Genomic DNA, 15,784 nt, shown 5'->3' with positions numbered 1-15,784 from the left:
TGACTTCTGTTGGTACTCGGGGAACCTTGGGTCGGCTGTGTGCAATGCAGTTGCCTTAATCCCCATCCCATCTCTCTAGCCCGTCTCCTTTCTCCTTTCTCTCTAGGACTTCCATTATGCATTCACCAGTGCCTGGTGGAATTCCACAGGTTTCCGAGGCTTGATTTATTTTCACTCATTTATTTTCTTGTGTGTTCCTCAGACTAAATCATTTCCATTGCCCTGTCTTCAAGGTCGCTGCTTCTTTCTTCTGAAAGCTCATAACTCACCAGGCAATGATTCCTCTCATGGCCTTTTTCAATTTCCACGATTGTACTTTTCCACTCCAGAACTTCGGTTTTGTTCCTCTTTGCCAGTCCTCTCTCCCTCCTGAAAGGTGGAGGGACATAGGCGAGACTTCCCCCCGGCTCTTTAAAGAGACGTGAGATGATCAGTTTCACGGTTTGGGGACCCCCCCACTGGTAGCCATGTGCAATAGGCACCGACCAATCTCTGCTTATCTGCCCCGTCTCTTTCCTCCCCCTGTCCCCCCCCCCCGGCCTGTGCTCTGCCTTTAATATTGTCCCATCTCTCCTGCCATCACTTGGAGGATGGGTGTGACATGCAGAAGTCCTTAAATTCTAAGAATCTTGCCCCCTTATTGAGCCTCTGGTCATCCAGTCGAAGCTAAGCTGCCCGGGAGAGTGTCCAGTTCACAGGGGATGGGGGAGAGGGAAGGGAAGGGTGGGCAGAACCCCCCAGACAGCACCCCCATCTTTCTGTGAATCCAAACAGTCCCCCTAGCTTGCCTCCGAAGGGACAAGATTTCAAAGGGAGAAGATTTCAAATCAGATGCTCTGAATAAGGTTTGATGCTTTGAGAAGAACGAGGTGCCAGTCTCTAAGCCGGTGAACCCCCAAAGTGAATGGTGTGGGGCTCAGTGGCCCAGGGAGTACTATCCCCTCCCTCTCTCCCCCCTCCCCTCACCTGGGAAGAATAAGTCCAAGTGCTCTCAGCCGCCATTGGCCTTGACTTCCGTGGTTTCTCCCTCTCCTGGCATCCTGGAGTATGTGTGTCAGGGCAGGGCGTGGGGGTGACGCAGGTTGACAGGTTCCAGGAGCTTTAGAAACCTTCCCCCCCTTCCTAACCCTATTATGGGATCTATTAATAGCCATGCTAATGATCAGCCCTTGCGATAACAAAGAACACCAGAACCCTGGCTCTTACACAATTGCACGCAGCCGATTTCATCGAAGCGCCCTACTTAGAGAGAGAGAGAGAGAGAGAGAGAGAGAGAGAGAGAGAGAGAGAGAGAGAGAGAGAGAGAGACTCTTTGGGGATGGCGGGGGCTGGGAGCCATATGGTGTTTGGCAGAGGGCCGGAAACCGATGCAGGGACTGAGGCGCCCGGGCGAGGTGGTGTCGTTCACCATCCCAGCGCAGGCCCTCGTCCTGCCCAAGAACTGACCCTTCCTCGGGGACTTGGCTCCGGTTCAGCATGGCGCTCACGGGCCCTCACGGCTGCAGCACTGGGAGCTCCTCGCCCCACAGAGGAGGACTCCTGGGGCCAGCGAGGGCCTGAGTGATCGTGATGAGTTAGGACGGGCTCCCTGTGACCTGTACACATAGACACGGTCCTTAAATTCCATCCTGCGATGTCCAAAGAACAAGGAGGGAGAAAACGGGATTGGGGTGGGGGAGTAGAAGAAATAGGGGGTTGGGGGTAGGAAAATGTGGACCTCAGGGGGCTGCATCATAGATTTGGGTATTTCTTTTGCAGGGGGAGGTATGGGTAGGGTTGGGTTGCACCTGGCCACGCTAGGGCCGACTCCTGGCTCCGTGCTCAGGGCTCACTCCCGATGGTGCTCCGAGCACCCTACAGGGATGCTGGGTGGGGACTGAACCAGGGTCAGTTGCCTTGCGTGACCTTACCCCCGTACCCCTGTGAAGCAGGTAGGCAGATTGGGAAGCCCCCCAACTCCCGCCCATGGCAATGAATTCTCGGGAGGTAATAAAGCCAATAGCCCCCAAGCTATCAAAAACCCACCTTGTGGATACAGGGAGTAAGGCCTGGTCGGAGCGTCACCTGTCACCAGCACAGACCCAGAGAAGGCTGCAGCCCCCTCCCCCCACCCCTCCCGCCCCACCCCCAGGAACAAGGCCAGAAAGGGAATTTCAAAGACTATTGACTAATCCCAACCCTACCCCTTGGCAACCACTCTAGCAACGGACTCAAACTAGGTAGGAAGCCCCACGTGGGGCAGCTTGAACAAAGGGAGCACACACATATGCTGCCTGAGCCCATGTGCTGCCTGAGCCCATGTGTCGCTACGGAGCACATGTGGGACCCGCGTGTGTGTGGTGCCCGAGCACATGGGTTGCCTGCACCTCCCATCTTGAGATGTGTGCTTTTCTATCTAATGCCGGGATGCGTACTGGGGGTCCCTCTAGAGAAGACTGTGCTCCCTCGCTCGCTCTCTTTTTAATTTTTTTTACTTTTTGGGTCACACCCAGCGATGCTCAGGGGTCACTCCTGGCTCTGCACTCAGGAATTACTCCTGGCGGTGCTCGGGGGACCATATGGGATGCTGGGAATCAAACCCAGATCAGCTGCGTGCAAGGCAAATGTCCTACCTGCTGTGCTATTGCTCCAGCCCAGTTTGTGCTCTCTTGAATGTATTACACACATTCTCTCTCTTTCTCTCTCCCTTTCTCTCCCTGTCTCCCCCCCCCCTCTCTTTCTGTCTCTCTGTCTCTCCTTTCCCCTCTCTCCCTCTCCCTCTCTTCTGGATGTTTAAAGATGTGAATTCTCTTTCTCTCTACTGGATGTGAAAAGGTGGTGACTCTCTCTCTCTCTCTCTCTCTCTCTCTCTCTCTCTCTCTCTCTCTCTCTCTCCCCCCCCCCCCGCCTGAAATTCTTTTCTGTGGGGCAAAGGTGAGGACCTGAAATGCCCGGGTTAGTCTAGGACTGACTTTCCTGCGAGGAGCCGGGCTCACAGCTGATTCTCATCATCCCTACGTTTCCCCACCCGTTCCCTGCAGGGGGGGAGGGGAGATGAGAGAGATGAGAGGTGGGCAGAGAGAGAGTGGCAGATTCCCTCCTCTAGGCTGCTGCCTCTCTCCCCCCCACTCACATAAGTCACCCCGGAACCCCACCAGCCTCGATATTTCCCAACCCCAAATACAGTGAGTTTTGTTGTTCTTATGGGGCGATTATGTTATGCCTCTCGGAGAGCCCGGCAAGCTACCGAGAGTATCCCGCCCACTCGGCAGAGCCTGGCAAGCTCCCCGTGGCATATTCGATATGCCAAAAACAGTAACAATCACAGGTCTTGTTCCCCGACCCTGAGAGAGCCTCCAATCCTCGGGAAAGACGAGTAAGGAGAGGCTGCTAAAATCTCAGGCCTGGGACGAATGGAGACGTGACTGGTGCCCGCTCGAGTAAATCGATGAACAACGGGATGACAGTGATACAGGGATACAGTGATAGGGGCAACACCTGGCTGAGATCAGGGTTTGCTCTTGATTTTTGCTCAGGGATCGTGCCTGACAGGGCCCTATGTGGTTCTGGGGAGGGCACTAGGGCTGCCCTGTGCAAGGCAAGCACCTTACCCCTTGTCCTATCTCTCTGGCCCTTCGGCATGTACTTGAGGAGCCGGTACTGCCTGAGTCTGCATTGCTGGGTCAAGGGCAGATGGCACGTCTATTCCATGGGTACTGGAGTGCTTTCAGCGATGAAAGTGTGTGTGTGTGTGTGTGTGTGTGTGTGTGTCTGTGTGTGTGTCTGTGTGTAGGGGGGTGTTTATTTATTCACACACCCCACCGGGCTCTAACGAGGGAGACAAGCTGGACTGAGGTCCCAGTGGCAGGAGCACTGATCTCGGTAGCCTCCATGGAGGCCCCTGGGATCACTGTCCCCTTCACAGGGCTGCAGAGAGCTCGCCCTCATTTCTCTGGAACCAGGTCACTGCGTGGTAAGTCACTTCAGTAGAGTCCCAAGTCTCGGGGGCCAGGCAGCTGGGTCCCTAGGGCCTCGTCAAGCCTGGGGCTTTGTCGCTCTAGCTCCAAGGATGTGCAGTTCCTGGTATTTGAAGCCAGGGACTGAGGTGTGTTCTTCTTTTTTTAATGCATTTACTTATTTATTGATTGATTTATTTATTTTTACTTTTTGGGTCACACCCGGCAATGCACAGGGGTGACTCCTGGCTCTGCACTCGGAATTACTCCTGGCGGTGCTCAGGGGCCCCTATGGGACGCTGGGAATCGAACCCGGGTCGGCCACGTGCAAGGTCAATGCCCTACCCGCTGTGCTATCGATCCAGCCCCCTGAGGTGTGTTCCTGTGGCTGACATCATTCGATGTACGCCGCCTATCCAAATATTCAGTCTCCCCAGCCTGCCGCCTCCCCTATGGGAATTTGTCCCCTTAACAAAACAAAAACAAAACAAAACAAAACACCCAAGGATGGGATATGAGGTAAGATAGTTTAGGTATTTGAATGCAAAGGGTTTGCCAAGGTGCACCCAGGAAAGAATAAAATAGCAAGGAAGAATAGAATAAGTGGCAAATATCTGCCAAGCTACAAAAACGCATCAGGCAGGTATAGAACAAGACTGCTGGGGCAGGAGCAGTAGTACATAGAGGAAGGCACTTGTCTTGCATGCAGCCCACCTGGGTTTGATCCCAGCACCCCACAGGGTCTTTGGAGCCCTGCCAGGTGTGATCCCTGAGTGCAGAGCCAGGAGTAAGCCCTGAGAACCACTTAGTGTGGCCCCCAAACAAAAACAAATAAGACTAGGGTCCCTTAGATAAAAGGGCAAAACTGGAATAGAAAACTGCCCAGACTTTATGTTTTCAAGGTGCCTTCTGATAGCTAAGTGAAATACCCTAGCCTCTGACCTTCATGTACCTGTTGACTTTTTTTTTATAATTTATTTGTCTTTTAATTGGTGAGTCACAGTGAGGGTACAGTTACAGATTCACACATTTTCATGCTTGTTTTTCCCTCATGCAATGTTCGAGAGCCCATCCCTCCACCAGTGTCCATTCTCCACCACTTATGAACCCAGTGTCCCTCCCACCCCCCTATCCTATCCCCCCACCCCGCTCTGCCTCTGTGGCAGGGCATTCCAATTTGTTCTCTCTCTCTCTCTCTCTCTCTCTCTCTCTCTCTCTCTCTCTCTCCTTTTGGGTTTTGGGTGTTGTGGTTTGCAATAGGGGCATTGAGTGGCCATCATGTTCAGTCTCTAGTCTACTTTCAGCGTGCATCTCCCTCCCCGCTCGGGATTTCCAATCACATTTTACTTGGTGCTCCCTTCTCTGTCTGGGATGACTTTCCTCCAGCGTGTGAGGCTAGCTTGTACCTGTTGACTATTGATGTGCTTACCAACCATCCTTTTGATTCCTCCAACCCTCTCGGAGAGCCCGGCAAGCTACTGAGAGGATCCCGCCTGCATGGCAGAGCCTGGCAAGCTCCCCGTGGCGTATTCGATATGCCAAAAACAGTAACAAGTCTCACAATGGAGATGGTACTGGTGCCCGCTCAAGCAAATTGATGAACAACGGGATGACAGTGCTACAGTGCTACTAAGCACCCTTAGTGACTCTGTCAATGGTGGCTCACCTGCCCGGAGCCTGGAGGAGGAGCAGGGGAGCAATATTGTATTGAATGGATAGAATATTGATAGCCAGCCACCGAGGGCTGCCCAGCTGACCTGAAGCTTAGACAGTCTACGTGGGTTGTTCTGTCTCTTTATGTGTTTGTCTCATTTTCTGTGACCAACCCCTGCTGGATGGGGGGTCGGAGGTGCCCGTCCAATCAGCATTCAACACCTCCCAGCTGCCACAGGCCCTGCAGGTGATGCCACCTCTCAGTTCACCCACGTTTCTGCCTCTCCTGGTGGGGACCAGCGCCTGCCCAGGCCCGCTCTTGCCCGCCAGCAACCTGCTCAGTGTAAGACTTGGCATCCAGGCCAGGCGGCCTCAGCCAAATCTCCAAACCATTTCAGGCTCTCAGCTCCTGCTTCTAGATCTGCCAAGGAGTGTCCTCTGCACACTCGCTCCTGTGAGAAGGGCACGGGCACCCCCAGGGCAGAGGGAAAAGCCACTGTGAAGCCCCAGAGCCCCAGACCTTTCAGCCATCTCCCGACCTGGACCAGCAAACAAAACAGGAGGGAGGGAGGGAGGGAGGGAGGGAGGGAGAGAGAGAGAGAGAGAAGAGATAGAAGGAAAGGGAGAGGGGGAGAGAGAGAAGGGAGAGAGGGGGAAGAGAGAGAGAGAGGAAGAGGGAGAAGGAGAGGGGGAGAGGTAGAGGTAGAGAGAGAGGGTGAGAGAGAAGAGGAAGAGAGAGGGAGAGAGGTAGAGGTAGAGAGAGGGGGAGAGAGAGGAAGAGGAAAAGAGAGGGAGAGAGAGAGGTAGAGATAGAGAGAGGGGGAGAGAGAGGAAGAGGAAGAGGAGAGGGAAAGAGAGATGAAGAAGGAAGAAGAGAGAGGGAGAGGGATAGAGAGAGAGAGACCCCAGACTTCTTAGTGGCTGGAAGACACAGGGGGCCTCAAGTGTTAGTAACCCAACCCCTTACCCTCCCTTCCCTGCCTAGGAGAAGAAGAAAAATTACATTTTTTTTTTTTTGCTTTTTGGGTCACACCCAGCGATGCTCAGGGGTTACTCCTGGCTTTGCACTCAGGAATTACTCCTGGCGGTGCTGGGGGACCATATGGGATGCCGGGGATTGAACCCGGGTCGGCCGCGTGCAAGGCAAACGCCCTACCCGCTGTGCTATCGCTCCAGCCCCGAAAAATTACATTTTTTTGAGCTAGAGATGTTTGCATCAAGATAGTCTTGTGTCTTTTTTGTCTTGTTATAGGGGTCACACCGGAAGCGCTCAGGGTTTATTCCTGGCTCTGAGGAGGGATCACTCTAAAAGCACTCAAGGGACCACACAGGGGGCTCAGGGCACTGTATTGGGATGCCAGGATTGAACCTGGGTCGGCCGCATGCAAGGCCAGCTCCCGACCCTCCGTACTATCACCCTGCCCCAGAGCCTTGCGTCTCTCCTTTCTGCACGGGAGCTGGGGAGTGGCCAGAGCAACGTGCTGTGAGGTCCGGGGGGGCCGTGGGAGCTGACCCTGTCCCGTTTGCCTGAGGGCGCACACTGCAGGCTCCCTCCACCCTCCCGAGCCGCCCCTTCCCATTTGGGGGGACTTGGTAGGTCACTTGGGAGAGCGACTAACCTTCACTCCTACGGACTTTTGGTTGGTTTCTTTTCTAGCGTTGCCAGGCCCCCAAAATAGCACGCTAAATTCTGCTCTTGCACATTTTAAGAAGGTTAACATCCAAATGGCAATGCCTATGTCAGATCTATTTTACCATGGTGGAATTTGTTTTACTTTCCTTTCTTCCTTTTTATGTCTGCTTTTAGGGAGGTCCCATCGGGCGGTGCCCAGGAGCTGCTCCTGGTTCTGGGCTCAGGGGTGACCCTTGGTGCTGCTCGGGGGTCCATAGGCGTTGCTGGGGATCAAACCAGAATCAACCACATGCCCGGCAAGTGCCTTAACCGCGCACTCTCGCTGGCCCCCCAATATTGAAAACCATCGCGGTCATAAGCATGTCTCAACCCCCCAGTGTCCCCCGCCCCTGCCCCAATACCCGAGACTTGACGATCAGCGCAGTTAGAGCAAGAGGTGAGGATTCAGGAACCGCCCCCCCTTCTCCTCTGCTGGCCCTCCCGGGTCCCCCTGCAGGCACAGCTCTCCTTAGGGGGCTGCTCCGCCACCTGCTCCTCAGGACAGGACCTCTGTCTCCGGCATGCCGACGACGGCCCCTAGCCCTAGGTGCCTGGAAGGAGATGTTGAGTGGCATTCAAAAATTAAATAGTCTGTTTTCAGCCCGCATCTCCCAAAGGGAGAGAGCAAAAGGGAATGCCCTGCCACAGAGGCGGGGTGGGGTGAGGGGGAGGATGGAGGCGGGGTTGGGGGGAGGGATGCTGGGACCATTGGTGGTGGAAAATGGGCACTGGTGGAGGGATGGGCACTCGACCATTGTATGACTGAAATGCAAGCACGAAAGTTTGTAAGGATGTAACTGTGCCTCATGGTGATTCACTAATAAATAAACAAACAAACAACACAGAAGGTGCTATCCCCAAACACAAAAGCATCCATGGGAGAGGATATATGCACACGTATGTTCTTCGCCACATTTAGTACGATAGGCGAGCTATGGAAACAGCCGGAGTGCCCAATGGCAGAGGAACGAATCAAGATGCCATGGGATAGATCACGTGGTCACGTACCGGGCGGCGCGAAGGAAGGACGCGATTATGCGGCCGGCAGCAAATTGGGTGGCCCTGGAGGCGCCTCTGCGGAGTGAGAGAGATCGGGCAGAAGGACAGGGGCAGGCACAGAAGGGTCTCTCCTGTGTGGGACCCAGAGATACGTAGAAGGGGGCCACAGGAGGCCAAAGGCAGCACCCTGGAGAGCTGACCCGCGCGGCTGAGTTGAGCTGGTGGGTGGAGCTTAGAAGGAGGGGTGTGGGGGAGGCCGCAGAGGGAGGCGGTTTGCTGGTGATGGGTGTGGTGTTAGATCTAGATGCCCGGGAAGCCAGGATGAACAGTATTGCAAACCACAGGCTCTCACTCGGGTATGAACTGGTTAATAGAACAAGCGTGGAGAGGGGCTGGAGCGAGAGCACAGCGGGGAGGGCATTTGCCTTGCACGCGGCCAACCCGGGTTCGATTCCCAGCATCCCATAGGGTCCCCTGAGCACTGCCAGGAGTGATTCCTGAGTGCATGAGCCAGGAGGAATCCCTGAGCATCGCCGGGTGTGACCCAAAAAGCAAAACCAACCAACCAACCAGAAAACAAGTGTGGAGAGATCCTCCAGGGGTCACGGCCCTCGCTTTGCACACGGCTAACCCTGGTTTGATCCCCGGGACCACACAGGTCTCACGAGTATCCCTAGATCAAGCCCTGGCAGCCCCCTCAGCACTGCTGGGGTGGTCTGGGTAATCCCAGGGCCAGAGCAGCTCTGCACGGTCGGGGTCTCATATTGAAGGGTCGACCCACTGGGCTGAGAATTCCCAGGAGGGACCCCCATACCCGTGGGGGAGGGTCCTCCTGAGCAGCTCAGCTGTGTGATCACTTATGTACCATAGAAGCTGGCCCTGCCCACAGCTGTCTCTAGTCCCACCCGCAACACAGCAGCGGGTCTCTGAATCCTGCCAGGAGTGACCCCTGAGCACAGAACCAGGAGTCATCCCTGAGCACTGCCGGGTATGGCCCCCAAGTTCCTCCCCCCCAGCCCCCTAAAAATGTAAGAATCAGCATGGTCATGGCTGGGCTGGCGTGGGAGAGGGGAGAGGGGTGGGGTGCCGGACCTGAGGATGAAGGGCTGGCGTTGGCATTGGACAGGCTTGGGGTGACCGCAGAGGCCCGGCCGAGGCATGAGACCGGCGGAGAAACTGGGCTCTGGGCGGGAGCTGGGGGCGTTCACGCAAACGCTCTCAGAGCCCGGAGCTGCTCAGGAAGGCTCCCGCTCCCCCTGGCGAGACCCCAGGACTTGGGGGCTCCCCTGCACTGAGCCGGAAGCTGCAGGATCTGGCATAAGGCAGGGCGGGGCTCAGCGGGGCTAAGGCAGACACGAGGTCACATCCCTAGTCCCTACTCCGGTCCCCTTGCTCTACTCTCCTGCTCTGCTTCTTCTGCTTCTCCCACTTCCTTCCCTCCTTTCCTGCCTTTCCTTTCAGTGGGGAGCTTGTTCGGTTTGGGGTGTGCCACATCCAGGGGTGCTCAGTTCACAGTGCTCAGGCGGTTGCTCCTACAGTGCTCCGAGGACCACGTGGTGTCATCTGGGGCTCCTGCATGCCATCTGGGGCTCCTGCATGCGAAGCGGGCGCTCAGCCCTTGGAGCCGTCTCCCCGCCGCCCTCTGCCTTCCCTTCTCCTTTCTCTCGCACCCCCCCCCCCCGTCGCCCCCGGGCCCTGCACAGAGAGAGACTCTGGCCTTAAAGGCCAGCCCAGCCCCAGCAGGCGTGGGGAGAGGTGTCGAGTCCTCCGCCAGCTCCGCTCCTGAGGCTAGAGAAATTACCAGCTTCACACCCCGGGTCTATTTAAATCAGCCTCTTGTGTCTGATGGATTTAAAAATATGCTGCGAGTCAGCATCTTTAGGGCGAGGAGCACAAACAAGCAGATGACGCTGCCCTCTCGGGCCTCTCTCCCCACTCCCGGCTCCCCTGGGCCCCTCCCCAGCCCCTCTCCATTCATGAGGCCTCTCCCCCTCTCTCCCCACCCCTGCTCCATCTCAGGGACCGTGTCCAGGGACCTGGAGTTTCAGGTCTTCTTCTCATTTTTTTTTCTTTTTGGGTCACACCCAGCGATGCACAGGGGTTCCTCCTGGCTCTGCACTCAGGAATTATTCCTGGCGGTGCTCTCGGGGGACCCTATGGGATGCTGGGAATCGAACCTGGGTCGGCTGCGTACAAGGCAAACGCCCTCCCTGCTGTGCTATCGCTCCAGCCCCTCCTCCTCTCATCTTATCCGACCACCCAGCATAGAAAAACCGACCCCTCATGCCCCCATGCACCCCTGCTGCTAAACTCACTTCTTTCTTTCTTTTTTTTTTTTTTGGAGGGGCCACGCCTGGCAGTGCTCAGGGCCTACTCCTGGCTCTGTGCTCAGGGAGCACTGCAGGAGGGACTAGGGGACCTCTGTGTGGTGTCAGACATCAGACCTGTGTTGGCCACGTGTGTGGCGACTGCTTTGCCTGTGGCCGACCCAGGAGAGATTCCTGAGCACAGAAGCAGAAAAAAACATGGAGCACAGCCAGATGCAGCTTTAAAAAAAAAAATGTTGAAAGGTGGCCTCTACCACGGCCACCGTCCTGAATTATTCTGGGCCCCAGGGAGGGGTCTGCATCGTCCACCTTGGGAGCCACTAGCCTTGTCTGCATTTCTCCGGCTGTCAGTGCAGGGTCCCTTGGGCCCGAGTGAAGCGTGAGTGTGCGGGGAGGGGGGAAGGGGAGGGGGGATGGGAGCAGGGGCAGCGTGGGGCTGGGTCATGGGGGGGTTGCTGTCTGCAGAGAGAGGCCATGCCAGAAGAACCTCCCCTGTCCGTGTTTGAAGGCCTAGGGACACAGAGGGACAGAGGGACACAGCTCACAGTGGGCAGTTGTGCTTAAAAGAGGTGACAAGGGAGGTGGGGCAGGACTGAAGCCAGAGGAGCCAGCCTGGAGCACCCCACCCCCACCCTTGCTGGCCCCAGAGAGAGAGAGAGAGAGAGAGAGAGAGAGAGAGAGAGGCAGAGAGAGAGAGGCAGAGAGAGAGAAAGAGAAAGATAGAGAGAGAAAGAGAGACAGAGAGACAGAGAGAGAGGCAGAGAAAGAGAGAGAAAGAGACAGAGACAGAAAAAGACAAAGAGAGAAAGAGAGAGACAGACAGAGAAAAAGAGAGAGACAGAGAGAGGCAGAGAAAGAGAAAGAGAGACAGAGAGAGACAGAGAGAAAGACAGAGAGAGAAAGAGAGAGACAGACAGAGAGAGACAGAGAGAGAGAGGCAGAGAAAGAGAAAGAGAGACGGAGAAAGAGAGACAGAGAGGAAAGACAGAGAGAGAGACAGACAGAGAGAAAGAGAGACAGAGAGAGGCAGAGAAAGAGGCAGAGAGAAAGAGAAAGACAGAGAGAGAGACAGAGAGAAAGAGAGACAGAGACAGAGAGAGGCAGAGAGAGAGGCAGAGAAAGAGAAAGAGAGAGATAAAGAGAGACAAAGAGAAAGAGACAGAAGGAGAGACAGACAGATAGAGACAGAGAGAGGGGGGGCAAGGGGAGGAGGGAGGAAGCTTTGTCCCTGTTTGCCCACGTGACCTGCCCGGTGCAGCATCCAACCTTCCTGTGGATGCTTCTAGAAGGCTCCAATCCTTCCTGGCCCCATCCTGCAAGTCAGTATCTCCGCTTCCGGCACCTGCAGTTCAGACCAGCAACTGAAAAACCACAGCTCACAGTCATTCAATATTCCCCACTGGTTTTTTTTTTCCCTCTTCCCCCAGTGAAATTCAGGACGCCTGAGGCAGGGCGCCTCTCAGAAGGGCAGCTGTCCGGGCTGCAAACTGCCCGCCAACTGCGGTCTCACCTGCCACCTCGCAGACCGTAGGTGTCAACTGCCTCCTTGGCTGAAGGCTCAGCACTGGGTCTGGGTCATCGGAGGCTCACGGGGACCCCGTCACCCCATGCCAGCAGCGACCCCCTCCCAACCCCTGGCCCAGGTGGTCACCGGAGACGGAGCCGTGCCAGGGCCCCCAGATCCTGTCCACCTCTTCTGGTGCTCAGATGGGTAGCACAGTGGGTAAGGCACTTGCCCTGCACGTGGGTTGGTTCCCCAGCACCCCAACCTGAGCCCCCTGGGAGTGCTCCCTAAGCACAGAAACAGGAGTAAGCTCGGAGCACAATCCAATGCGGTGCCCAAGCAGAGACAAAACAGAAACCACACCAACCCAGCCACCTTCCCATCCCTTCGGCGACCCTTCCCAGAAGCCCGAAGGCCCACGGCCAGAACACACGAAGGCACTTGGTCAGAGACCTCCAAAAATGCCACGACGGTAGAAATTTCCACCCAAGAGTTAGCAAAAAAAAAAAAAAAAAAAAAGCATCAACACTCTGAGAGGTGGGAGAACATGGTTTATTCCAGGGGCGGACCCAGTCGAGTTTGTGCTCCAAAGACGGGCCCCCGAATAAAGGGCCACAGCTCCGTTTTATAGCGTATCTGACGGGAGTCGAGGCATTCGCGGGAGCTGGTAGGACACCACAGAAGCATCAGTTTCCCAGCATGCTCTCTTGCAAACAGTGTCTGAGCCACCGGGAGACCATGAGCACCTCTGGGGAGCATTCCCAGGTGATCAAGGTCACCTTGTAAGACGAGGACCGTCTCAAGGACATCCCGGGTGAGCTCCACTGTGATGTCACGTCACCCGGGCTCAGCTGCCCCCGGCAGGTCCTGCTCCCTGGCCTGAGCCGCAGGAAGGGGGCCTGCTTGGAATGTGGGCAGGGGTCGGTCTGCCTTGCCACCGTCGCCTGTGCCTCCACGGGCCAACTCTGCAGAGCCAGGGGGGCACTGCGCCAGGCAGCCGCCAGGCCTCCTCCTTAATCCCATTTCCTCCCCGTTATTAAAATGATGCTCCCAGAGATACGTCCGTCTCTGCCGCGTGTCAGACTGGCAAACGGCAGCGGGGAGGGAGGGAGGAGGGGGGAGGGAAGGGGCCCTGCTAGCCGGCCACGTTCTCTTTGCTCTGGTGACATCTCTGGCGTCCCCGAGGAAATGGGGAACTCGGGTCTCCACTGCTCCCCCAGACGCTTCTCCCTGTCACTGTCACTGTCGTCCCGTTGCTCATCGATTTGCTCGAGCGGGCACCAGTAACGTCTCTCATTGAGAGACTTATTGTTACTGTTTTTGGCATACCCAATACGCCACGGGTAGCTTGCCAGGCTCTGCCGCGCAGGCGAGATACTTTGGTAGCTTGCCGGGCTCTCCGAGAGGGGCGGAGGAATCGAACTCGGGTCGGCTGCATGAAAGGCAAATGCCCAACTGCTGTGCTATTGCTCCAGCCCTCCTTCTCCCTGCACAATCAAAACTAAACGAAAACAAGACAGACACTCACACACTCACACACACACACACTCACACACACACACTCACACACACACTCACGCACACTCACACACACACACACACTCACACACACGCACACACACTCACACACACACACTTACACACACACACAACAAAAACAAAAACAAAACACCTGGGGCTCTTCCTTCCCCTAGCTAAAAAGTCGATGGCCAGGAGGCTGCTGGCACAGGCCTGGGGACACTTAGTTCGTGTTGCTGGGACTCTGGAGCCCTGGCACCACACAGGGACCCCCCCCCCGAGAATCTCAGGTGCAGCCGTACAGGCCCCCCAGTACTGCTCAGTGCTCTGAGTCGCCAAGCAGCACGGTGGCATCGAACCCAGCCCCCGCACCACTGGGCCTGTCCCCTGAGCACCGCTGCCCGGAATGCTGCTCAACACCCCCCTGAAAAGGGAGGAGGTTTGTTCAGGGGGCTGAGCCGGGCCACAGCCAGCCCAGCGCTGACTCGCAGCTCTGTGCGGTGCTCAGGGGACCCTGCGTGGTGCCGAGGACGGACCCCGTGTTGGCGGCGTGCACAAGCCCCTTCCCGAGCGTCGTCCCTTGGCCCCGAGGGGCAGGATGCTCTTGGCGAGCCCAAGCCTAGAGCCAGGGCGAGTGAGCGAGTACCGTGGGGGACTCAGCTCCCTCCAGCCGTGGTGCCCCAGACCCCCTACCCCACTGTCCCCCACCCCCTGGGCTCATTTTAAGGGGGGACGCCGAGGTCACGAGAGCCACTGCGTGCGGCAAAGGCCTCGCCCTAGACTCCCAGAGCAGGGCCAGCGGCCCGAGCCCGGCTCTGCGAGGCCTTGGGACAGTGCTGGAGGTTTTGTCGCGCGGTCGGACTCGGGACTGCTCCTGAGTGCAGAGCCAGGAGTAACCCCTGTGCATCACCAGGTGTGACCCAAAAAGTAAAAAAAAAAATAAATAAATAAAAACCCGAAAGTGAAGCCGGGCCTTTGGCTCCCCTGGAATGGGCTGGCCGAGCCTGAACACAGAACAATCTGGAAGGCAAATCCAGCCCGGCCGAGCAGGGAGGGGCAGATGACAGGTAGGCAGGCAGGGGGGTACACACCAGGGTGCTAGGAGGGGCCCTCGCAGGCCCTAGGCAGAGGTGCTGACCGGGAACTGGGTACTCTGGCAGGAAGCAGTCTGCGCCTGAGTCACTCTCCTCGCCAGCAAGGCTGAGACCCTTCTGATCCCGTCCTCTGCCTGCTGCCTCGTGTGTTTTTTGATTTTTGTTTGTTTGTTTGTTTGTTTTATTGGGTCACAATAAATAACCAGGGGTTCCTCCTGACTTATGCACTCAGGAATGACTCCCGGCGGTGCTCAGGGGACCCTATGGGGTGCTGGGAATCGAACCCGGGTTGGCCGCATGCAAGGCAAATGCCTTACCCGCTGCGCTGTTATTGCAGCCTGTTAACCATATATATCCCCAAATTAGACCCCGTAACTTGTAAAATCAAATTCTGAAGGCTCTGGATTTTATGAATGTAAGTGAAATATTGCTTTTTTCTTTATGTCCTTTGCATAGTTTATTTTACAGCAATGTCCTCTCCGTGTACGTTGGACACAGAGCGGGGCAGGAGCCACTCCATCATGCCTGGTTCCTGCTTCACGTATTGTTTTACTTAAACCTTTTTGTTTTTCTTTAAACCCCGCTTCTCCCCCCCCCACCCCCCCAGCCATCTGCAAGGGAAGGACAGCTGGGCTGAAAATTCGGCCTTGACAAATAGTTTCATAACTGCTCTTCACGGTCTATAGAAACCACCCAGACACAAGCAGGGTGGGTAGCTGCCAGAATGTTCTGGAAACATGTCCAGATCACCTATCTGTGACTGCTTGTTTGTACTATTTGAAAGTATGTTTTCTTCTGAAACATGAAACTTGCATTTTCACTTATGTTTTGGTTAAAATTCATAAGTGCAGGCTATGACGTAAGCACTGACTATAAAATTTGCAGCTTTTCCCTTGTTTGGGGTCTTGCTTGGGCCCGCGTGCCTAGAAGCTTGACCCCCGCTAGCTGGCTTAATAAACCCCGCTTGTGTGTTAAGTTGCTGGCTGAACTCTGTGTGGGGTTCGGAGAGGGGGAAATTATCGACTCCAGACCCTAACAGTGTAGACACAGGAAGACAGCTAATGCTTTGGTAACATGGGAGT

This window comes from Sorex araneus, chromosome 6 (genome assembly GCF_027595985.1).
Source record: "Sorex araneus isolate mSorAra2 chromosome 6, mSorAra2.pri, whole genome shotgun sequence".
Classification (NCBI taxonomy): Eukaryota; Metazoa; Chordata; class Mammalia; order Eulipotyphla; family Soricidae; genus Sorex; species Sorex araneus.
This window is presented reverse-complemented; position numbering follows the sequence as displayed.